Source organism: Dipteris shenzhenensis, chromosome 28, assembly GCF_047967505.1.
Source record: "Dipteris shenzhenensis isolate YYH24624 ecotype China chromosome 28, Dip_SZ_1.0, whole genome shotgun sequence".
Lineage (NCBI taxonomy): Eukaryota > Viridiplantae > Streptophyta > Polypodiopsida > Gleicheniales > Dipteridaceae > Dipteris > Dipteris shenzhenensis.
Genome location: NC_141623.1, coordinates 31659423 through 31684094, shown reverse-complemented (window position 1 = coordinate 31684094; position 24672 = coordinate 31659423).

The window sequence follows — 24672 nt, the reverse complement described above, 5'->3', positions numbered from 1 at the left end:
GTTTTTCAGTCCGTGTATTGGACCCAGTGATTGAGACCACGGTTTCCAAAACCGTCTGTCCCATTGCGTTCCGGACGCCCAAAAACCCCTACCTATCAGTTCTTGCATGATTCGGTGGAGCATTTTCAGAGTTATAGATCTCTGTGTATTCGATTTCGTCTCTCTGTTATGCATTTTTTCATACTAAGGTTTTGAAACCTTAGATTTATGCCACATGGCAGTGGATAAGTGTTGACTCCCATTTCTCACTCATCGATTGGGATTTTGGAGTTTTGGCAGAAGAGAGATATTTGTAGATTTTCTTGTTGAGTCCGATTATGCAATGGCGCCCATGTTTTGAGGCATCTCAGGTTCTATTTTCAGTAGCGCTCATTACCGTGGGACCATGATTTCTTGAGCATACCTTATGCAGATCACTCTGGTTGCAGTGTGCGCTCATTCGTGGTATGCATTGGGTTGCAGTGGATGATTTATAGGCCATTTGGATGCATTGTGATCCTTGTTGGATGCGCTGATAGGCCTAAATTGCCTTGTGGGATGCTATTTTTTATGGACGCTTTGCACATGGATGCTATTTTATGCTGAGGGACAGCTTTGATACATTGCAGGTGATGCACTGATAGTGCTATGCTCTCTTGGATGAGATATTATTGATGCATATGCCAGTGGATGGTGTTTATGCTTGAGTCATTTGGCACTTATTGGCATTTTCTTTTGGGCCAGATTTGCTCATATGGATGCATAGTATATGCACATGAGTCAGATGCATCTTTTGATGCTTTGAGCTTTGAGTTTTGGTGATATTTCACTCTATTGTGGCATACACATTTGGGTGCACCTGGTATTTGGTGTAATTCTCTCTTGCAGGCACTAGCATTTGGGATTTTGTTTCATTTGCATCATGGCATCCTCTTCCATGCCTGAAAAGGAGTTTTTCAGCATATAAAAAGTTTGATGGGACAAACTTTTCTTTGTGGAAAGAGCAGATAAGGGATGTGCTTATTCAAAAGAAGCAGATTAAACCCTTGGCAGGGATTGAAGCTAAGCCTGCAAATATGTCTGAGGATGATTGGAATGAGTTGGATGCATTAGCAAAGTCTACCATTAGACTTCATCTTGCAGAGTCAGTTTATTTCACAGTAGTAAATGAGCAGACTACGAAAGATTTGTGGAAGAAACTGTGTGCCACTTATGAGAAGGAAACTGCCTCTAATAAAGTTTACCTCATGAAGAGGTTGTTTGAGCTGCAGATGAAGGAAGGGGTCTCCATTGCTTCTCACTTGAATGAATTCAATATTATTTTCAGCCAGCTTCAGGCTCAGAAAATGAATTTTGATGCGGAGACTAAGGCAATATTTCTCTTATGTTCATTGCCATCCTCATGGGATACCTTCCGTATAGCTGTCAGTAACTCTGCACCTGGTGGAGTACTGAAATTTGATGATGTTGTGGGTAGCTTGTTGGCCGAGGAGATTAGACGGAAGTCTATGGATGGCAACAAGCAGGATGCAGCCTTAAATGTGCAAAGGGGTATATCACAGTTCAGGGGGAAGTCCCAAGAAAGAGGGAAGTCTCGTAGCAAATCCAGGGCATGGAACATTGAGTGTTACCACTGTGGCAAGAAGGGCCATATGAAAAAGGATTGCTACAAGCTGAAAAGAGAGCAAAAGGATAAGAAAAAGAATGCAAATTGGGGTGCAAATCAAAAGGAAGAGAGTCCAAGGGAGGACAAAGGAAAAGTGAAGATTGAGGAGATCAATGCAGTCACACATGATAGTGACAATGATGTTCTCTTCATGTCTAGTTTATCTACAGAGTTGCTTGCCACTTCAGATGATGCATATTCCCAGGATTGGATTTTGGATTCTGGTGCTTCATTCCATGTTACTCCCCATAGGGAATAGTTCTCCACTTATGATAGTGGAAAGACAGGTTGTGTGCATCTTGGAAATGACTATGCATGTGACATAGTGGGAGCAGGTGACATAAAGTTTTCTTTTGCAAATGGGTCTGCATTTGTTTTGAAACATGTGAGACATGTGCCTAAGCTGACCAAGAGTCTTATTTCAGTGGGTTAGCTAGATGATGCTAGTTTTCACACCACTTTTGGCTTTCAAAGTTGGAAAATTCAAAAGGGCTCTATGCTTTTGGCTAGGGGTGCCAAGTGTGGGACTTTGTATCCCTTACATGTATCAGGGGTATTTGATCATGTTGTTGCAATAACCGAGCAGCCAAGCACTTCTTTATGGCATTGCAGGTTGGGGCACATGAGCCAGAATGGAATGAAACTCTTATGCCATTTGGGTTATGTACCGCATTTTTGAGTTTCTCTGATTTTGAATTTTGTGAGCATTGTCTCTATGGGAAGCAAACTAAATCAGCCCATAAAAGAAGGGAAAAGAAAGAGTTTGAAATGCTTGATTTGGTGCATTTAGACGTATGCGGTCCCATGCCTACACGGTCATTAGGCGGGGCTGAATACTATGTGACATTCATTGATGATGCAACTAGGAAAGTGTGGGCTTATGCTATAGCTCGGAAGAGTGATGTGTTCTAGGTATTTCAGAAATGGCTGGCCTTGGTTGAGAATCAGTCAAGTAGAACGCTTAAATGCCTACGGACTGACAACGGTGGAGAGTATCTCTCTCATGACTTTCAGCATTTCTGTGATACACGTGGGATTAAGAGGGAGCTCACATCCCCTCGTACTCCAGAGCAAAATCCAATTGCAGAAAAGACGAACCGTACCATTCAAGAAAGGTTGCAATGCATGCTTTCCAATGCAAGTCTTTCTGGTGGTTTTTGGGCTGAGGCAATGAAGACTGCAGTGCATGTGATCAATAGATCACCTAGTAAGAGTTTGGATGGTGGTATTCCTGAAGAGGCATGGAGTGGCAAGAAGCTTTCTTACTCTCATTTGCATATATTTGGGTGTGAGGCATATACACATGTGCCAAAAGAGCTTCGAAAGAAGCTAGATCCTAAGTCTAAGAAATGCATCTTTCTGGGTTATGGTGAAAGTGGAGAGATGGGCTATCGTCTCTGGGATCCAGAAGCAAAGAAGATCATACGCAGCCATGATGTGGTCTTCAATGAGAAGAAGATGCATAAGGCACCCATGAGGGATGTGGAAATGAGGAGAATCACTTTCCAGGATGTGAATCCACCTGCATATGTTGATAGACAGCAAGCTGTCCATGCACCAAATGTGCAAGAAATGGTACAACCAAGTACTCCCACAGGTATACAATCAAGGGTAGATGATGGATCATCTATTGGTGGAAATGATGAGCCAAATGTGGCTGATATGCAAGTGGGACAGCAAGCTGAAATGCCCTTGAGAAGATCATCTAGAGTGTCTAGACCGCCTGATAGGTTTGTTCCAGGGGTAGACTATGTGATGCTTACTGATTGCGGGGAGCCTTCTTACTACAAAGAGGCTATGGTGCGTGAGGATCAACGCAAGTGGGAGTATGCTATGCAATCAGAGATGAGTTCACTTATGAAGAATAAGACTTGGGACTTGGTTTCTTTGCCACATGGAAAGAAAGCATTGCCATGTAAATGGGTCTACAAAATGAAGGTCACAGGTGATGATGTGCCTAGGTACAAGGCCCGTTTGGTTGCTAAAGGGTTCAAGCAAGAGAAGGGTGTGGACTTTGATGAGATATTCTCTTCGGTTGTGAAGATGACCACACTTAGATGCATGCTTGGACTGGTGGCATCAGAGGATATGGAGCTTATGCAGATGGATGTCAAGACAGCTTTCTTGCATGGGGATTTGCATGAGGAAATTTACATGGTGCAGCCGGAAGGCTTTGAAGAAAAGGGCAAAGAGCATTTAGTTTGCAAGCTAAAGAAGAGTCTCTATGGTCTTAAGCAAGCGCCTAGAGAATGGTATCAGAAGTTTGATGCTTTCATTCAGTCCCAGGGTTTTAGAAGGAGTGAAATTGATCACTGCCTCTACACTAAAAGGGCTAAGGATAATAGCTTGATAATCTTGGCACTATATGTGGATGATATGCTATTGGCTAGCAAGAATAATTATGAGCTAGATGCATTAAAGGCCAAGTTGCATGAGGCCTTTGATATGAAGGATTTGGGACTTGCAGGTCATATTCTTAGTATGCGCATCACGCGTGATCGGAGTAGGAAACTCCTTTGGCTTTCACAAAAAGAGTATGTTACAAAAGTATTGCAGCGTTTCAATATGGAGGGGGGGAAGGCAGTGAGTACTCCATTGCCTCCATATGTGAAACTGAGTCATACAGATAGTCCCAAATCAGATGAGGAAAGGGCCATGATGGCTAAGGTTCCTTATGCATCAGCAGTTGGGAGTCTTATGTATGCTATGATAGCTACTAGACCAGACATTGCATTTACAGTGGGAGTTGTTAGCCGGTATATGGCTAATCCAGGAAAGAGGCATTGGGAGGCAGTTAAGTGCATCATGAGGTACATGAAGGGTACCAAGGAGATGTGCATTTGCTTTGGCAAAGGAGACATGTGTGTACTTGGGTACACAGATTCAGACTATGCAGGGCATGTGGATAGTAGGAGATCCACTTCTGGTTATGTGTTCACCTTTGCAGGTGGTGCAGTGTCGTGGATGTCTCGCACACAGAAGTGCGTTGCTTTGTCTACCACAGAGGCTGTTGCAGCCACATAGGGTTGCAAGGAGGCTATATGGCTTGATCGGCTAGTGGGAGATTTGGGGATTCATACAGGTGTACCGACATTGCATAGTGATTCCATGAGTGCTATTCAGCTAGCACGGAATCCGGTCTTTCCTGCAAAGACCAAACACATTGAGGTCAGGTACCATTTCACAAGGGAGGTACTTGAGGACAAGTGCATAGAGCTTGTCAAGGTTCATACAGATGATAAACCTGCAGATATGCTGACGAAGAGTCTACCTAGTCAGCGGTTTGAGTATTGTCGTGTATTGATGGGCATTGGATAGTATGCTCACTGGTTGTTCTCCCTTAAAGGCACATTGTCCTTTAAGTGGGAGGTTGTGGGGGTTAAAGGTCACTGTGCCTTAACCCCGGTTATGTACAATACTCAAACACACATATAAATGAATGAAAAAGAAGATTAGGGTGGTTCTACACCCACCAAAACTTGTGTGGCTCTCTGTCTCCCTCTCTCTCTCTCTCTCCTTCTTCCGTTCTTGCTTCCGTTGAGAGCACTCTCAGAAAGTACCCAGAATACCCATCACATATAGAATACATCTCATGCCCTACTACTTGGTCTAGTATTTCATCTTGGAATGGCAAAGGAAAATGATCCCTCTTAGTGCATGCATTCAAAGGATCAAACTCCACACAAACCCGCCACTTATTTCCTTTCTTTGGTGTGACAACTACAGGAGATATCCATTCTGAATCATCAATAGGAAAGATGAATCCTGCCTCAAGTAGTTGTGTTACCTCTTTCTTTAGTGCCTCAGCTTGGATAACCCCCAATTGCCTTAAGTGTTGCACATCTAGCTTGCTTTCTGGCTTCAACTCAATCTTGTGCTCCACAAGAGAGACTGGTCGAACCTGTGAATAGCTTGTTGAAAGAGACATGGAAAATCATCTAACATATCCAAGTACTGGAGCTTCTCACTACCTGACAAAGAATCACCAAGAAGCTCTTCATTGTGTTGGCATCGTTTAGTGTGCTCCACATCCTCTATATGAAGTGTCTCTATAGGATCTTCTTGCACCACCACCTTGTTCCTTCCTGACTCATCCCGATTAGCACCAAGACAAAGAACAAAGGCCACTCCTTCCACCTCACCCTCTGAGTTGGACTCCTCGGGAGCTACCTCAGGGGGTCACTCATCATATGTAACCCTATCACGTGAGTTCAACAGAAGGATATTTTTTATTTCTAAAATTTACAGAAATAAATATACATAAGGGACTATTTAAAATAGTTTTGGAAAAAATTTACAGATTTGTATAGAAAATGGTACATTTTATTAATGAAAAATTTTACAGATATGGGATTTTAAATATAGGCCTTGAACGCATGTGATATAGAGGGTTTATACATAGTGACCCCCCTGAGGGAGCTACACCCTGTCCCTTCTTCTTCATCGGTTAACTCAGAGCTTGAACTCTCTGATGTTGAAGACTCCTCCTTGACAACTTCCTTTTTGCGGCTTCTGATGTTGTAGCACACCTTCTTATCATTTCCCTACAAAATCAATTCTCTAGTATCCCACTTTTGAACAGCCTTCACCTTGCATAGCCAAGGACTTCCCAAAATCAATGGATAGGCATGTGCATCTGGCTTGGTAGGGATCACCTGAAAAGTAGTCAGCATAAAAATTCCACATACATCCACTTCTAGATTCTTCACAACTCCCAAGGTCTTAACCCTAGTGTTGTCAGCCAATTTGATGCGATAAGGAGAGGTAGTACTAGAGTATTTTAAATCAGCATCTATCATGGTCTTCTCACTCATGACATTAATCGATGCACCTCCATCAATGTACACATTAGAAATCACTTGACCATCAATGATCACATTAACCACACGTACATCATCACCAACATCTATATCTACCTTTTGAACAATAGGAATGGCACTTTTCTTCTTTTTCTTCTTTGACACTCTTGTGCTTGGTAGCTTTCCCCATTCCTTCCGTAGTTTTGGAGACAAAGCAAGTAATTGACCAAAGGTGATATGAGCTTCCTTTTCTTTAAGGTCAGACAACAAGTCATAGCTTCCAATTCCTTGTCCTAAAGGAAAGTCTGATTGGCTAATTCTCCTTCTAGATGCCTTCTTTTTCTTGCTACGGTGTTCCTCTCCCCGATGTTCCTCATCTACTTATTCCTTGCTTTCTTCTTCTTCTTTTGCTTTATCACGCCCCCGTTTAGCCATCATTATGTCTCTTTCCTCATGCCCTGAAGAAGCTTCTAACAAGGATACTTGTTTTTCTTCTTTCTTTCTCAATCTACGACACTCGGGGCGATAGTGACCTTTTTCATTACATTCATAGCAAGTAACCCCACTCTTATCCCGAGGCTTATCTTCACTCTTTGGTGCTCTAGGTTGTCGTGCATTAACCAAATGCAATTTCAAATCAGCAAACTCTGGCATCAATTGGGAGATATTATGATCTAACTCAGAGGACTTTGGTACGTGAGGAGTGCCCATTACCTCCACCTTAGAATTTGAAGCTATTGAAGACACAAAAGAGGATTTGATCTTTAGAGAAGCTTCTTTCTTGGTCGCAATGCAAAGTGCCTCCACGTATGTTGTTGGATCTTTACTCATTACTTTTGAGAGAAGACGAGGCTCCAAAGCCATAACAAATTTTCTCATCTTTAAGTGCTCCATCCATGAGAGACTTTGAGGGGCCAATGATTTAGATGCCAGAGCTCGCAAAGCTGCCCTTTCATACTTTGTCCATAAAGTTTCATATCGGATTGCCAACGCAGAGACCAACTCACCTCTCCTTGATAGAACTGGTCCAACTACAACATCAAAGCATTTGGTGACTCCACTGCCCCAAATCTCTACCTCATTGCTGCCACCACTTGGTCCCAGTCCTCCTTGGTAGAGTCTAGCAAGGTCTCATGCCAACTCAAGGCTACACCTTCAAGAAAATCAGGCAAAATCTCTGCCCGATCTTTCATGGACCATCCAAAAAGCCGGCATCCTCGAACAAAATCCCAAAGATAAGACTCCGGGTTTCCCCTTGGATCCCTCGAAACACTGGAATCTTCATCATGATGAAACACAAAAAGGAAACACCAAGATCCAAATAATATCCTAAACAAGATCCAAACAAGATCCCACAAAACCTTAGTATACCATGACCAACTTATTATGCATAACCACTTGTTGAAAACCCTCCACAATGTGATCCTCAACAAAATCTTAAAAAATAAGTGACCAACCAGCACCGTGAAAACATTATGTACATGCATTCCAGAATCACCCTTCTCACAATAGGAAGTGCACATAAAAGCTTCAAGATATTGTACTCTTCATCATTTGCATAGCAAAAGAAGTTGAAAGCATTAAGAATCACCACTCCACTGTTATAGTCGAAAACTACCCAAAGACTCAACTCTTCTTCACACCAAGTTGGCAATGCATGGAACAATCCCCAATCTATCATTGTGCCTGCTGCCGACGTTGTCGATTCACCAACATATTCAACAGTGCAAACATAAAAGATATGATCATGGTGACTGTGCGAATAGCTTGAGCATCACCTTCACAATCTTCAAGTTCTCTTAAACGAGCTGCAATCTCTTCTAACGGAGTTCTTCTAGGCATTTTCTTTATCTCATCAGAAACGCATGCCTATACTAGGCATAACATGCAATCAAGTACACCCGAGACCGTTTAGTAAGTGGGATGAATCCAATACCAAACGTACCCGGTGTCTCCACCAAAATATGTGACATGAAGTTGGGGGTAATAAACTTCATGCACCTCTTCACTTCCTGCTGATTTCGAACTGACTAACAAAGATATTTATCATTGAGAATGGGACATTAAAAAGAAACTTTTATGCCAAGATACCACACCATACTTTTCTCCCTTAGATGAGAATGAAGATGGTAATCATGTCCCAAGTGATGTTGTAATCAAGCATAGAGAGAAGGAAAGGATCAGCAAAGGCCATAATCTCAGCAAGCCGGTCTGCACCAAAGAGAAGAGCGATATGTTGTTGAAAGAAGATCTTGTGGCTCAACATGACATGGACTGATATATATCCAGGAGTTTGAAGGGGCTGATTGGGTCGGATGGGTAGATTCCGAGGAAACATTGCACCTCACCCTTTTGGTCCCCTGATATGGTTCCCCAATTCATCCCAAGTAAATCTTCAAGAGCATTTTCATCTACACGCTTGCAGGACCACATAGTTTTTGTTGTATGCATATGTATATTCTGAAATAAAGAAGCAAAAATGTGTAGAGGCATAAATCAAGATAACCTTGCCCATTTGGATCCAAATGTAAACTTCATGGCCATGCCCATATCCTTTGCAATCTTGTCCTTGTATGATTGCAATGTCCTTGATTCCACAATACAATCCATGTCTTGAAGTTGTGGTGGTGCAATGGTTTGCAGATGGCCATAGCTTGATGATGTCATTGGAGTTATGTATGTTACATTATACCAATACACATTCTTCATTCGAAAGGAGGACAACTTCTCCCTGGCATGCATTTGCTTACCTAAATCCTCATGAATCCCATAGTGAACTTGCCTATGAATGATTCAACTAGTTCCCACTCCTCGAAGTCTGAAGAGAAGAGAAAACATCTGTCACCATGAATAAGAGCTCTTAGAAACCAAACACAAAATTTCCAAATGGACTCATTACACTTACAAGTGAAAAAGGTACATAGTTAGAAATGCACACAGTGTGATGGTATCCTAGATTGATTGAATGATGGAGGAAGCTGCATATCTTTTCCCATGTAAACATGTTGCACTTTTGCGAGCCATCCTTTCTTCCCAAACTTGAACTTTAAGATGCACCCCTTCCACTCATGCAAGATGTCACCTCTCTTGCTCTTAGAAAGCTTATGTGTGGACCTTTGGCCGATCCTTTGATCACTATCCAGTCATTTAAGCTGTAGGTGCAAGGGATCCACTCATCCAATGCATTTTTGGTGTTGTGGAAGACACAAGAGGTCACAGCATTGCGTAGTCTTGTAGCCTTGCTCCTCACCATGCTTGCACAAGTTGGAATAGCAAGAATGGGACTCCTACATAGGGCAATGTAGCTCCAACAGAGGCACAAAAGAGGGAGAAGGAGAGGGACAGACCAGCAGCAACAAAGGCACAGGAGAGGGAGAAGGAGAGGGACAGATTAGCTCCAACAGAGGTACAAAATAGGGAGAAGGAGAGGGAGAAGGAGAGGGATAGAGCAACAACAACAGAGGCACAGGAGAGGGACATAGCAGTTCCAACAAAGGCACAGGAGAGAGAGAGAGGGAATATAGATTGTTACAAATCTACGGAATAAAAAGGAAATATAGATTGTTACAAATCTAGATTGTTCAAGGGAATATAGATTGTTACAAATCTACGGAATAAAAAGGAAGAAGAACAACATATTAAAGAAATCGTTTATGAGCATCATCATGAGATAGTGCCTCTAAAGTTTAGTGGAGTTGAATATAGCTGGAGAGAGGAAGATATATACAGGTGGTGGATCTCCTCGAAGCAATCTAGCAGGAAATACTCGAAGAAGAGGACCTTTGTAAATAATGTGAGTTGGCCTTTCAATTATGTGATATTTTATAAAGCTGTATATTTGTAATATAGATATGATCTAATCAATGTATTCTATTGTTTTTCAAAGGACAAAATGAGAAAAGTTTAGATAAATCTGGATCTTGAAGCAACTACTCCTTGTATTGACAAGTCTCCACATAACTCAATTTCAGAGAAGGTATGTTCAATATCTTTAATGGTTCTCTAGCATGAAGTAAAAATGTGTATTTATTTGCATATTTTGTGTCACTTCTTACTTGGATTATTTAACTCTTTGGTAGTCTATTGGAGATTCAATTTCTATTAAAGGGGAATCTTATAAACAACGATATCCAACATCTGGGTTGTTGAAGCATTTGAAATATAAGTTTTTTTAAATTTTAAATAAAGAATATCGTATACCAATCGAACTAAGTTCTCATTCCTTTGAATTTCAAAATGATATATAAGAGATTAATACAATTTTGTATGTCTATTTGAAACTTTGTAGAGAAATATGAAGCCTCAAGCAACTGCTCCTTGTATTGACGAGTCTCCACGTAATCCAATTTCAGAGAAGGTATGTTTGTATTAATACCTTTAATGGTTCTCTACTTTTAGTAAAAAATTGTACTTATTTGCGTAATTTATGTGACATATTACTTAGATTATTTAATTCTTTGGCAGTCTATTGGAAATTCATCTTCTATTGGAGTAGAATTTTATGGACAAGGATGTCCAACATCTGAGGTTGTTGAAGCATTTCCAATATAAGATATCTTTTTTTAAATAAAAATAATATGAAATGTTTTCTTTAATTCAATCATATGTTTTTTTGTGTAGATAGATAAGTTCATGGCGAAGAGCTTCGAAGGGTTTGAGTATTATCACTTTGATCAGGTATATAAGTTTCAATCATGAGTTGTCTTCTATTTTGAATAAGTATTATTAACCATTCAGTTATTCACAATTCATCTATCTTGAATGTTTTATATCAGGATTCTTATGGTGAAGCGAATGCTGATATGAATGAGAAGACATTTTATGAGATGCTTCATGGTGACATCACTACAAATGAAGATAAGGTATGAAGTCCCTTTATTTTTTAGATATGCTTATGATTGAAGCTATTTTATTTGATTCAATTTTGTATTTTTAAACTAATGTCACATCTATCAGCATCTTCTTTATAGACAAGTTTTAATTTAATTTTATCATATTTTTAGGATCCAATATCAAATGTGATTGATTATACAAATGAAATGTCTAGAAAAAGTGAACGAAAGAGAAAGGTAAAAATTTTTGTTTATGCTGTACCCTTTAAAGGTAAAGCAAGTACTTTGTATGCTTGTATTCTTTACATAATTCTTTCCGATGGCATTAACACTACTTGTTGTTTATCATTCATAGGTGAGTGAAAAAATGAGAGATCACTTAGAACAGAAGAGTGTGCAAAGAAGTGATAAATCCCAAGGAAAGAGATGCAAGGTATTCTATGATTTGAAGTCTTTATATACATTTTAATCTCAAATTTTTTATATGAATTAGAAATTAAAAGATATTCAAGGTATAGATATGGAGGTGACTACGATTTCAAGCGAGTATAAAAGTGTATGTAACAGCCTTTTACTAAAGCAATGCTTCATTAGACTTGATTATACAAATCATTTACTTTGAATTTGTTAATATATTGTGACTTTTTTTGTTATGGCCTTAGGGGGATGACATTTCAGAAAAAAATATGGAGATAATACTTTTGAAATACATGGGAGTCCACACAATTCATGATATGTACTTTTCCTTTAAAAGTACATATGTGAAGCTTAAAAAGATAGAGAGTAGCTTCAAACACTACTCTACAAACATCAAGAAACTAGCCAGCAACATTATGATAAGGGACATTGTGCATTGGCTTATTGAAAGTCAAAAAGTTAGATTCATAGGAAAATCTGATTTGTTTAGTTTAGAAGATTTAGAGATTTTGATATGACGTTTAGCTTGATTCAAATAAGTCTTCAAAGATGTTATGTAAATTGGTTTAGCTCTCTTTGGTTGTCTTATATTTCTTGTAGTAGAAGTTTTTAGATTTTTCTTTTGAATATTGTAATAAACGAATGGAGTTTTTACCTTCTTCTTAATTATAGAAATATTAAAGAGAACTCTATAATCTTTCTTACGCATTTGTTGAATCTTAGTGTAGATAATGTGAGTTAAGGTAATTATAGTAACAATTTCTTATTGCTCTAGGTACTTTAAAAGTTCAAATTGCTACATATAAAAATGTGAAATATGAGTGCTTCATTTTTTTAATGATAGAACTTAGAAAACATCACATATTTCACGTTCTCCATATATAGGAAAAAAGATGATTCTCTATATTGTTTACTAGTTCATAACTAGAAAGTTTGCAAACTATGAAAAATGGGGCATTTCCTAGTTTGTCTTACAAAGAAAAAGAGGATTCTCTACATCATTTACTAGACTATAACTAGGAAGTGTGCAAACTAGGGAAAATGGAACATTTCCTAGTTAAACTATGTAGGGAATTACTAACAAATTTCACTATCTGAGAAAATTTTACTATATGGAGAAATCTGCTAATGATTCCCTGCATTGACTCACATAGGGAATTTTTTGATTGATTCCCTAGATAAGGTAACTAGAAAGTGTTCCATTTTCTCTAGTTTGCACACTTACTAGTTATGTTCATTTTAAACTAGTAAATGATATAGAGAATCCTCTTTTTTTCCTATACAGAGAACATCTCAAAGTTCCTTGTGTTAATTAATCGGGAGCCAATTGCCTTCGTGGAGCTGGAATTCAATAGTCCTAATGCAAAAGAATTCAAAAGGTAGGTCTGCAGGTGATTCACGTAAGGTGCTCAAGCGGATTGATCTTCACGTTGTTCCTCTTGCACCTCTGCTATGACCACCCTATCGAACAACTCCCCATAAATCCAATTGTGAGACAACTTCGCACAGCGATTAGTGAGAACTTTGATAACAAAGTAATTGTTGTGAAGTCTCATGGCATAGGAGGGGAAGAAAAATAGAATGGCTGCAGAAGAATGGTAGAGGAATAAGAATATGAAGCAAAGGAGAACGCCATAGTAGACGAGGAAGTGAGGGGAAGCTTTGAGGTAGAAGAGCGGAGGGTTGGGCAAGAGATGGTGGGTAAGATAGGAGATGTGTTCAAAAATTCGGTCTCAGCGTGTCCTATAAATAAGCAATGTATAAACTTTTTGGGCTGCCATGAAGGGGGAAGGCTATATTTAATAGGACATACCGTGAGGTAACGAAGAAATAGGTACGATCTCTGTTACGTCTTCCTTGCAAGATCTCCAAAATTTTGGCAATGCAGCTTGATGACCGAAGTCTCAGGATGGGAGCACTGAAAATCCTCATGTATCATTCTCTAGATTGCTCCTAAATTCTCTCTCAACCTATTTTCACAACTAACTTCACCAAAATCCATGAAGTTAGCCCCGTGAAAATAGATTTCCCCCTTGCAGCCGACTTTGCAGGCGATATTCGTGGTGGAATTCTATATTTTTCCTATCCGTAGAAATAGGGATCCCAATTCCGTACCGTGGGAATGCCCTCTAAGGTGGTTTCGCTCAGGAAAGAGAAAATGACATGTCTTCCACGTGGTCTTCCACAGTAGCTCGCCAACACGTGTCGTGTCATTGTATGGAGGTGGCGTTCAAAAATCACATGTCCTCCACGTGGGCTTTGACATCAACTCTCCCCAATGCATGAAGGTTCTAGGTAAGCTTCCTTCAATTCATTGTGTCCTACGATGTTTGCATCCCGCATCTACTGGAACTGCATTGTTGGCTCCTGTAATGTTTGCTTGTGCTCTGCCTTTTGCCCTCCTTCGTTGCATGTCTCTGGTGGCACTCATTGTCTTTGGGAACGGCTTCCTCCCGCATCTATCGCAACCAAAAGGTGTAGCTCTGTTGGAAAATGGTGTTGGTCTTTGAAAATATTTGGCTCTCGCATGTTTCGAGCCCGAACTCGGTGGCAATGCTGGCCAATGCTTCTTCACCTATAGGTATGACCATGGCACCTCCTCTTCCGGACCCCAACCTACTGGAGTTGCCGGACAATGGTTCTTTTCTTGTAGGTATGGTTGTCGAACCTCCTCTAACCCTTTTGTTGTCCGACCAACACACCACCTTTGCATGGTTCTTTGTAGCCAGTAGCCTGTGGGAATGTTATGATTCCCCTCATAATTTATTAGATCGTCTCTGTTGGCCCAAGCTGTCCTCCGGCACCTTTCAACCCTCACTCTGGGAGCATGAGAAACCGGCCTCTTGGCTTGGAGTTGGCAACATGGCAGTGTCACGAAGTGTATATGAGGATGGGATATCCTTAGTGCATGATCATTTGGGCTTTTGTGTTTTCATTGCTATTGAAAAACCTCAATATTTCCCAACTCATCTGTTCTTCCATCCATGGCTTCTCCCTCGCATGTCTTTGGTTCTATATCCATGGGCTCTGTTGTTGGAAGTGATACATTCGAAAGGGGTATCCGACTTCTCTTCAATTCATTAGATTCTTGTCATACTTCGATTCCTTCCTTCCTTCCTCTGAGATTTCTAGTTCCATTCAGTGAAAAACATTATGTTTGTGTGTTTACTAGAGCTCAAAAACTTCGCACTACTTACGTCCATGCTACTAACAAAACCTTTGAAGATGGCTTCCATGGTGGTAGTGTTATTCTTGTATTTAGTTGAGCTACATAGCAAACGATTATTCACTGACTGAGATGTTTCATTCTCGGGGATGCACCACTAAGAAATCCTAGGTATCACGTGCGTTCAAGGGGTATTTAAAAACCCCTCAAATAAAAAAATTTCCCCAATAAAGCTATCCCTCTTTACTTATAAACTAACGGATTTTTTTCTAAAGTTGAACTAAAAACCCCCTCCTTTTATTGTAAACCTGTTAAAATTTTTCCAAAAGAGGAATTAAAATACCCCTCCTTTTGAATGCACATGGTACACTAAATTTTTGGGAGGTGAACCCCTCGAGGTTTCATTGCAGACGAAAGAAGCTTTACAAATGTAAAGAAGTAAGTAGAGGACTTAGACTGACATATGTAATGTAGTTGTGATCCATATTCATCTCTCGTGATCGTTGTCATTCAGAACATTTGAAAATACAAAGATAAAATTCTGATCGTTTGTGACAGGTGAACAAGCGATACAAAATAGTACTAAGGAGATATCATGCAGTAAAGTATCCATGAGATATTTGTTATGAAGATCAAGGAGGAAACACATGAATCAAATTTGTTAATGGGCAGAGAGTAGCGCACCGTACAACCAACCATCGAATATAAGCATCCTTCCAAAGGAATCGAAAAGGTACATTGTAATGTTTGTATTCTCTCACTGCTCACTTCGTTGTTTTAATCGTGCTGCTTGAGCTCACTCTCCTTCTGTTCATGTCTTTCGTGAAATACAAAATTGTATTTAGATCCTCTGCCAATTATGGCCTTAGCACTTAATCTTGGTGGCTACTATTCTTTAGCCTATTGTTCACGTTGCTAGTGGCAATTCATGGTAGCTTCTATCCTCCATGATAGATTTCCTGCCACCCTATGGATCTTAATTGACGTTGTCCTTGTATCTTCCAAGGTCTATTGTGGGTGGTGCAATAACTCCTTTGGAAGGTCATGTGGGCTCCTCACATGATGCACCCCACACCAATGGAGTGAAACATTTGGCAGTTGGAAGCAACAGGAAAAAGCGTCTTAAAAGAGCCTTTCATGGCCCAACAAAATATGCATATGAAGAAGGTACCTTCCATTTTGTTCACGTCTTCTTACTAGTAATGTAGCAAACATATTGACAACCTCTGAGCACTGCACAATGTGCATTGCAAGATATGTTTTTAGGAACCATCATTTATGCACATACTGCACAACCTATTGTGGTTGTTTGTGGACACTTTATATTTAGTTTGATGCATGTGTGTATGGCACAAACCTCGTCAAACTAGAGCATAAGATTGTAGTGTAGGCCTATAGGTGTAGGGGAAACATATTTTTTGGTCATGTAGCAGTTCAATCTGACGGATAGGTTTTTTTTAATTTAAAACTTCTACAATTTGGTGAAGAAGTAGCACAGTGAGAGATTATAGACACTCTCAGTGATTTCTGTTTTTGTTTAGCATTAATTGAAATAGTTTTCTTATTTTTCTCGTTGTGTTGTAAGTCTGCGAACTAGTAGCACTCTGGCCATTTTGTCTCCCCTCATCAATCAGTCCACTAGCACGCCTTCAAATTTTAATTCATGTGTATTGTTTATATCTCCTAAATCTATTGCTTCCCCCATGGTATTTGGGAATGTACTTGTCTCGTAACCTTACCTTCTGCTATGATCCAAGGCCAATTTCTTTTTTCAGATATTGTCCGTTTCAAAAATGGAAGTGTGCATGATATGTGTTCCCATATTGATGTTTGTTTTGTCCATTTCCAACAATAAGGAAATCATCAATAAAGAGGCAGTATGAAGATGATGCCACATTAAATGCTTCACTCCGAAATAGGCATATTGATGTTCCCCCTTTGCATAGTAGCCAATACAATGTTCATGCCATTGTTCCTTTAATAGAGAACTTTGTTGGTGGGGGAAACTCTTTCCCGTACTATGCATTGACGTGCTATCTAAATTCATATGGCATAGATTTTACTTTAAGGTAAAACTATTAGCAAAATATGGAACATATAAAGGCCGAAACCCAAACTATCCCACATGCATTAGGGCTGACTTTAGTGACCACCAAAACTACGATACCATTACTTTGGTCATTCCACACGCTTTTGTAGAACAATATATGGAGTCCCTACAAGTGGATTTCTTTTATCGAATTATAGAAGGGGCTACGGTTGTTCCAAAAGCGAGCAGCGAGTGTGGCACTGTCAGCTAATCCTTGCATGCCAACTCAACGACTGCAATTATTTGTGGCGAGCATGGCACCATTTTCTTCTTCCTTGGAACCACCATTGCACTATACTTTCCTTGGGCATAAGAGACAATGAAGTTAGGTTTGGGTAACATATCCACCGTGGCTGGAACACTTGCTTTTGTCATCAAAGTTAATTGTAAAGGTGGATCGAACAACTAAGTCCTTATTGCTGATGGTCCTTGCAATGAGGAGATGGCTATGGTAAGTTTACTTTCACACCCCATTTGAAGTCCATCGTATAACAAACAACATGCACTAACATTAGTTTTTGAAACAGTTACTACTTTTTGAACGAGTGTAGGAACATGCAAGCCCAACTAATTCCAGAGTTTCATGCGAATGGCATTGTGATGCACACTTTGAGGAATGTTTCATACATGCATCCACGCGACTACTTGTGTGTGTTTGACTTTACAATTCTAGGAGAGGTTCCAAAGGGTGCGTAAAGGGAAGAGTTGAAGCAGGTCTTCATCAATCAAGTCTCTGGATTGGGATATGAACAAAAGGTGACTACATATGCTTTTTCTTTTATATAACAGTGACAATGAATTAGCAATTTAACATCTGAACACATATCTTTCATGTCCATGGCATTTTACATTTTACTGGATCGAATGGTCACCTTCTGGAGTACCATTGCTCCATATATATATGTTCTGGTACACGGGTCAGTAGATATCCAACTCGACCATTTTTCTTTGCTTGCGAAGCAACACATGCAGTCCTCCTGGTAGCATCTCTTAAGGGTAGGATTCTCATGCAAGATGGTAGTGACGTCTCCGTTTAGATTACAGATTACCATGTTGACATCGTTCTTTCTTTACAAACTCCATTTATTTTGTTGCATAATGACAGCATTGTACATGTTCGTTCCATGCTGTTAGAGATCAAACCTACTGGAGACTTCACTACTATAAACAGTTCTGGGCATGTCATTCATCGCGTTCGATCCGCAGTGACCTCATTACTTTACAAACAGCCACGTTTCTTCACAGCTTTATTTTCTGGTACACAGGATTGCAACCTCTCATTTGGTCTTGCTCTCTTATTATGTATTCAGTACTGGGGAGGATAGTCATATCCCATTTTGGATTTCCTTGTCATTCAACAGTAGCATCAGCCAGTGACGGGCTGAACCAGTTAGTTTAGACACAGTCACATGTGGTACTTTTGTCATTTCTTGTGGACAACACTGCAACAACTCATTTTGGATTGCTCTCTTTTTATGTAGTGATTGGAGAGGACTTTCATGTAGCATTTTGGACTGCCTTCTTATTATGTAGCAACTGAGGGGTTGAAACCACATTTTTGGTTTGAGTACTACTTGCAAAGTTGTTTTCTAGCAGAAAGGCTTCCGAGAAATATATTTTTTAATCCAGAAAAACTTTCCTTTCGATTACATTTCCATGTTTTTGGGGTGCCTCTAATTCAATCTGCTGGCTAATTCATTACGCTTACAGAAAGTGTTTTGAAGGCTTCAAACTATTACTACAATGATTATGTTTCCAAGAAACACGCTATACTTGCATCCAAAACTTTGGGGTGGCTTTAATTCAATCTTGTGATTAATTCATTATGCTTGCAAATAGTGTCTCAAAGGATTGGAAGTATTATCAGAGTGATTATGTCAAAACTTGAATATAACCATAGGTGCATGTCCGGCCTCGTACGGCCCACTCTAACAATGAAAGACTTGAATGAGTTGAACACAACACCACTATATTAGAGGAACGGTGTGCAAGTAGTCACTGAATACAATGTGGATGGAACACATGCAATGTCTTGATTGTCCAAGTGCAAGCATCAATGACATGGAGAACTCATTTCAGAATAAGGACACAGACGACCAAGTACACATTGACACCCTTGTACATGGTATTTATACAGTGCAACAAGTAATTGACTTTAAGGATCACATTGTGAATGTTGCACCATTGGAAGGCTCTCTCACCATTGAGAATTTTAAAGGACAAGCATTGCGAGGAGCTTGCTTTCCCAACTTTGTTTTGTGGAAACGAAAGGAAGTACATCTTACCTTCTACAACAACATACCAAACCATAGCATAATGGGAACTAAAAAATAAGGATCGAAGGTTTGCATTATCAATAGATTTTTTTTTTTGAAAACCATGAAAATCATGGTAAAGCAACTTGTTTCATCAACCTGGGTCCAAATTCGCAAAGGGCAACTAAAAGAAAGAAGGCTACCAGCACAAGATGCAACAATAGACATAAACATTGAGAAGTAGTTGCAATGAAACATTGGCTACAAAGACTTCATATTTTTGAGAACATCAATGGATTACAAAACCAGCTAAAGAAGAATTGGTTCGAAATGCTAAGGCAATTAGGTGCACCCATCTTCTTTGTCACACTATCATCAACACTAGCTGAGAGCCACTTGTTGTGAACTGCTTACATCGGCTGATGGAACCAAGAAACGACAATGAGAACATATGCGCTGGTTCTCATGTGCATGAATTGATTCGATTTGACATTGTAATGATAGCACAATACTATGAGCATAGGTTTGAAGTGCTAAAAAAACTACTTCGAAAAGAAAACACAATTCTAGGAGATGTTGTAAAGACACTTCTTTATGACAGAGTTCCAAAACAAAGGAAGTCTACATGACCACGGCCTACTTTAGATCAAAGTGACAAAATATGAAGAGGGGAGAGGAGAAGAGTGGAGATGAGGAGAGAGGGCACAGCTAGAGAGCACACCATAAATGACTAATTGTACACTAGATTTAGTTGAAAAAATTGAATATATACAAACCCATTTAGGGTTATGGTTAGGGGATCTAACCCTTTCCTTTATAGCACTCTATTGGGTTAGTGCTATGCACATATGATCACATGATGGTGCTATGCACACATGATCACATGATGTTGAGCATGAACTCTCAACACCTTCCAATGCAAGTCTTTCTGGTGGTTTTTGGGCTGAGGCAATGAAAACTGCAGTGCATGTGATCAATAGATCACCTAGTAAGAGTTTGGATGGTGGTATTCCTGAAGAGGCATGGAGTGGCAAGGAGCCCTCTTACTCTCATTTGCATATATTTGGGCGTGAGGCATATGCACATGTGCCAAAAGAGCTTCGAAAGAAGCTAGATCCTAAGTCTAAGAAATGCATCTTTCTGGGTTCTGGTGAAAGTGGAGAGATGGGCTATCGTCTCTGGGATCCAGAAGCAAAGAAGATCATACGCAGCCATGATGTGGTCTTCAATGAGAAGAAGATGCATAAGGCACCCATGAGGGATGTGGAAATGAGGAGAATCACTTTCCAGGATGTGAATCCACCTGCATATGTTGATAGACAGCAAGCTGTCCATGCACCAAATGTGCAAGAAATGGTACAACCAAGTACTCCCACAGGTATACAATCAAGGGTAGATGATGGATCATCTATTGTGGAAATGATGAGCCAAATGTGGCTGATATGCAAGTGGGACAGCAAGCTGAAATGCCCTTGAGAAGATCATCTAGAGTGTCTAGACCGCCTGATAGGTTTGTTCCAGGGGTAGACTATGTGATGCTTACTGATTGCGGGGAGCCTTCTTACTACAAAGAGGCTATGATGCATGAGGATCAACGCAAGTGGGAGTATGCTATGCAATCAGAGATGAGTTCACTTATGAAGAATAAGACTTGGGACTTGGTTTCTTTGCCACATGGAAAGAAAGCATTGCCATGTAAATGGGTCTACAAAATGAAGGTCACAGGTGATGATGTGCCTAGGTACAAGGCCCGTTTGGTTGCTAAAGGGTTCAAGCAAGAGAAGGGTGTGGACTTTGATGAGATATTCTCTCCGGTTGTGAAGATGACCACACTTAGATGCATGCTTGGACTAGTGGCATCAGAGGATATGGAGCTTATGCAGATGGATGTCAAGACAGCTTTCTTGCATGGGGATTTGCATGAGGAAATTTACATGGTGCAGCCGGAAGGCTTTGAAGAAAAGGGCAAAGAGCATTTAGTTTGCAAGCTAAAGAAGAGTCTCTATGGTCTTAAGCAAGCGCCTAGAGAATGGTATCAGAAGTTTGATGCTTTCATTCAGTCCCAGGGTTTTAGAAGGAGTGAAATTGATCACTGCCTCTACACTAAAAGGGCTAAGGATAATAGCTTGATAATCTTGGCACTATATGTGGATGATATGCTATTGGCTAGCAAGAATACTTATGAGCTAGATGCATTAAAGGCCAAGTTGCATGAGGCCTTTGATATGAAGGATTTGGGACTTGCAGGTCATATTCTTAGTATGCGCATCACGCGTGATCGGAGTAGGAAACTCCTTTGGCTTTCACAAAAAGAGTATGTTACAAAAGTATTGCAGCGTTTCAATATGGAGGGGGGGAAGGCAGTGAGTACTCCATTGCCTCCATATGTGAAACTGAGTCATACAGATAGTCCCAAATCAGATGAGGAAAGGGCCATGATGGCTAAGGTTCCTTATGCATCAGCAGTTGGGAGTCTTATGTATGCTATGATAGCTACTAGACCAGACATTGCATTTGCAGTGGGAGTTGTTAGCCGGTATATGGCTAATCCAGGAAAGAGGCATTGGGAGGCAGTTAAGTGCATCATGAGGTACATGAAGGGTACCAAGGAGATGTGCATTTGCTTTGGTAAAGGAGACGTGTGTGTACTTGGGTACACAGATTCAGACTATGCAGGGCATGTGGATAGTAGGAGATCCACTTCTGGTTATGTGTTCACCTTTGCAGGTGGTGCAGTGTCGTGGATGTCTCGCACACAGAAGTGCGTTGCTTTGTCTACCACAGAGGCTGTTGTAGCCACAGAGGGTTGCAAGGAGGCTATATGGCTTGATCAGCTAGTGGGAGATTTGGGGATTCATACAGGTGTACCGACATTGCATAGTGATTCCATGAGTGCTATTCAGCTAGCACGGAATCCGGTCTTTCCTGCAAAGACCAAACACATTGAGGTCAGGTACCATTTCATCAGGGAGGTACTTGAGGACAAGTGCATAGAGCTTGTCAAGGTTCATACAGATGATAAACCTGCAGATATGCTAACGAAGAGTCTACCTAGTCAGCGGTTTGAGTATTGTCGTGTATTGATGGGCATTGGATAGTATGCTCACTGGTTGTTCTCCCTTAAAGGCACATTGTCCTTTAAGTGGGAGGTTGTGGGGGTTAAAGGTCACTGTGCCTTAACCCCGGTTATGTACAATACTCAAACACACATATAAATGAATGAAAAAGAAGATTAGGGTGGTTCTACACCCACCAAAACTTGTGTGGCTCTCTGTGTCCCTCTCTCTCTCTCTCTCCTTCTTCCGTTCTTGCTTCCGTTGAGAGCACTCTCAGAAAGTACCCAGAATACCCATCACATATAGAATACATCTCATGCCCTACTACTTGGTCTAGTATTTCATCTTGGAATGGCAAAGGAAAATGATCCCTCTTAGTGCATGCATTCAAAGGATGAAACTCCACACAAACCCGCCACTTATTTCCTTTCTTTGGTGTGACAACTACAGGAGATATCCATTTTGAATCATCAATAGGAAAGATGAATCCTGCCTCAAGTAGTTGTGTTACCTCTTTCTTTAGTACCTCAGCTTGGATAACCCCCAATTGCCTTAAGCGTTGCACATCTAGCTTGCTTTCTGGCTTCAACTCAATCTTGTGCTCCACAAGAGAGACTGGTCGAACCTGTGAATAGCTTGTTGAAAGAGACATGGGAAATCATCTAACATATCCAAGTACTGGAGCTTCTCACTACCTGACAAAGAATCACCAAGAAGCTCTTCATTGTGTTGGCATCGTTTAGTGTGCTCCACATCCTCTATATGAAGTGTCTCTATAGGATCTTCTTGCACCACCACCTTGTTCCTTCCTGACTCATCCCGATTAGCACCAAGACAAAGAACAAAGGCCACTCCTTCCACCTCACCCTCTGAGTTGGACTCCTCGGGAGCTACCTCAGGGGGGTCACTCATCATATGTAACCCTATCACGTGAGTTCAACAGAAGGATATTTTTTATTTCTAAAATTTACAGAAATAAATATACATAAGGGACTATTTAAAATAGTTTTGGAAAAAATTTACAGATTTGTATAGAAAAGGGTACATTTTATTAATGAAAAATTTTACAGATATGGGATTTTAAATATAGGCCTTGAACACATGTGATATAGAGGGTTTATACATAGTGACCCCCCTGAGGGAGCTACACCCTGTCCCTTCTTCTTCATCGGTTAACTCAGAGCTTGAACTCTCTGATGTTGAAGACTCCTCCTTGACAACTTCCTTTTTGTGGCTTCTGATGTTGTAGCACACCTTCTTATCATTTCCCTACAAAATCAATTCTCTAGTATCCCACTTTTGAACAGCCTTCACCTTGCATAGCCAAGGACTTCCCAAAATCAATGGATAGGCATGTGCATCTGGCTTGGTAGGGATCACCTAAAAAGTAGTCGGCATAAAAATTCCACATACATCCACTTCTAGATTCTTCACAACTCCCAAGGTCTTAACCCTAGTGTTGTCAGCCAATTTGATGCGATAAGGAGAGGTAGTACTAGAGTATTTTAAATCAGCATCTATCATGGTCTTCTCACTCATGACATTAATCGATGCACCTCCATCAATGTACACATTAGAAATCACTTGACCATCAATGATCACATTAACCACACGTACATCATCACCAACATCTATATCTACCTTTTGAACAACAGGAATGGCACTTTTCTTCTTTTTCTTCTTTGACACTCTTGTGCTTGGTAGCTTTCCCCATTCCTTCCGTAGTTTTGGAGACAAAGCAAGTAATTGACCAAAGGTGATATGAGCTTTCTTTTCTTTAAGGTCAGACAACAAGTCATAGCTTCCAATTCCTTGTCCTAAAGGAAAGTCTGATTGGCTAATTCTCCTTCTAGATGCCTTCTTTTTCTTGCTACAGTGTTCCTCTCCCCGATGTTCCTCATCTACTTATTCCTTGCTTTCTTCTTCTTCTTTTGCTTTATCACGCCCCCGTTTAGCCATCATTATGTCTCTTTCCTCATGCCCTGAAGAAGCTTCTAACAAGGATACTTGTTTTTCTTCTTTCTTTCTCAATCTACGACACTCGGGGCGATAGTGACCTTTTTCATTACATTCATAGCAAGTAACCCCACTCTTATCCCGAGGCTTATCTTCACTCTTTGGTGCTCTAGGTTGTCGTGCATTAACCAAATGCAATTTCAAATCAGCAAACTCTGGCATCAATTGGGAGATATTATGATCTAACTCAGAGGACTTTGGTACGTGAGGAGTGCCCATTACCTCCACCTTAGAATTTGAAGCTATTGAAGACACAAAAGAGGATTCGATCTTTAGAGAAGCTTCTTTCTTGGTCGCAATGCAAAGTGCCTCCACGTATGTTGTTGGATCTTTACTCATTACTTTTGAGAGAAGACGAGGCTCCAAAGCCATAACAAATTTTCTCATCTTTAAGTGC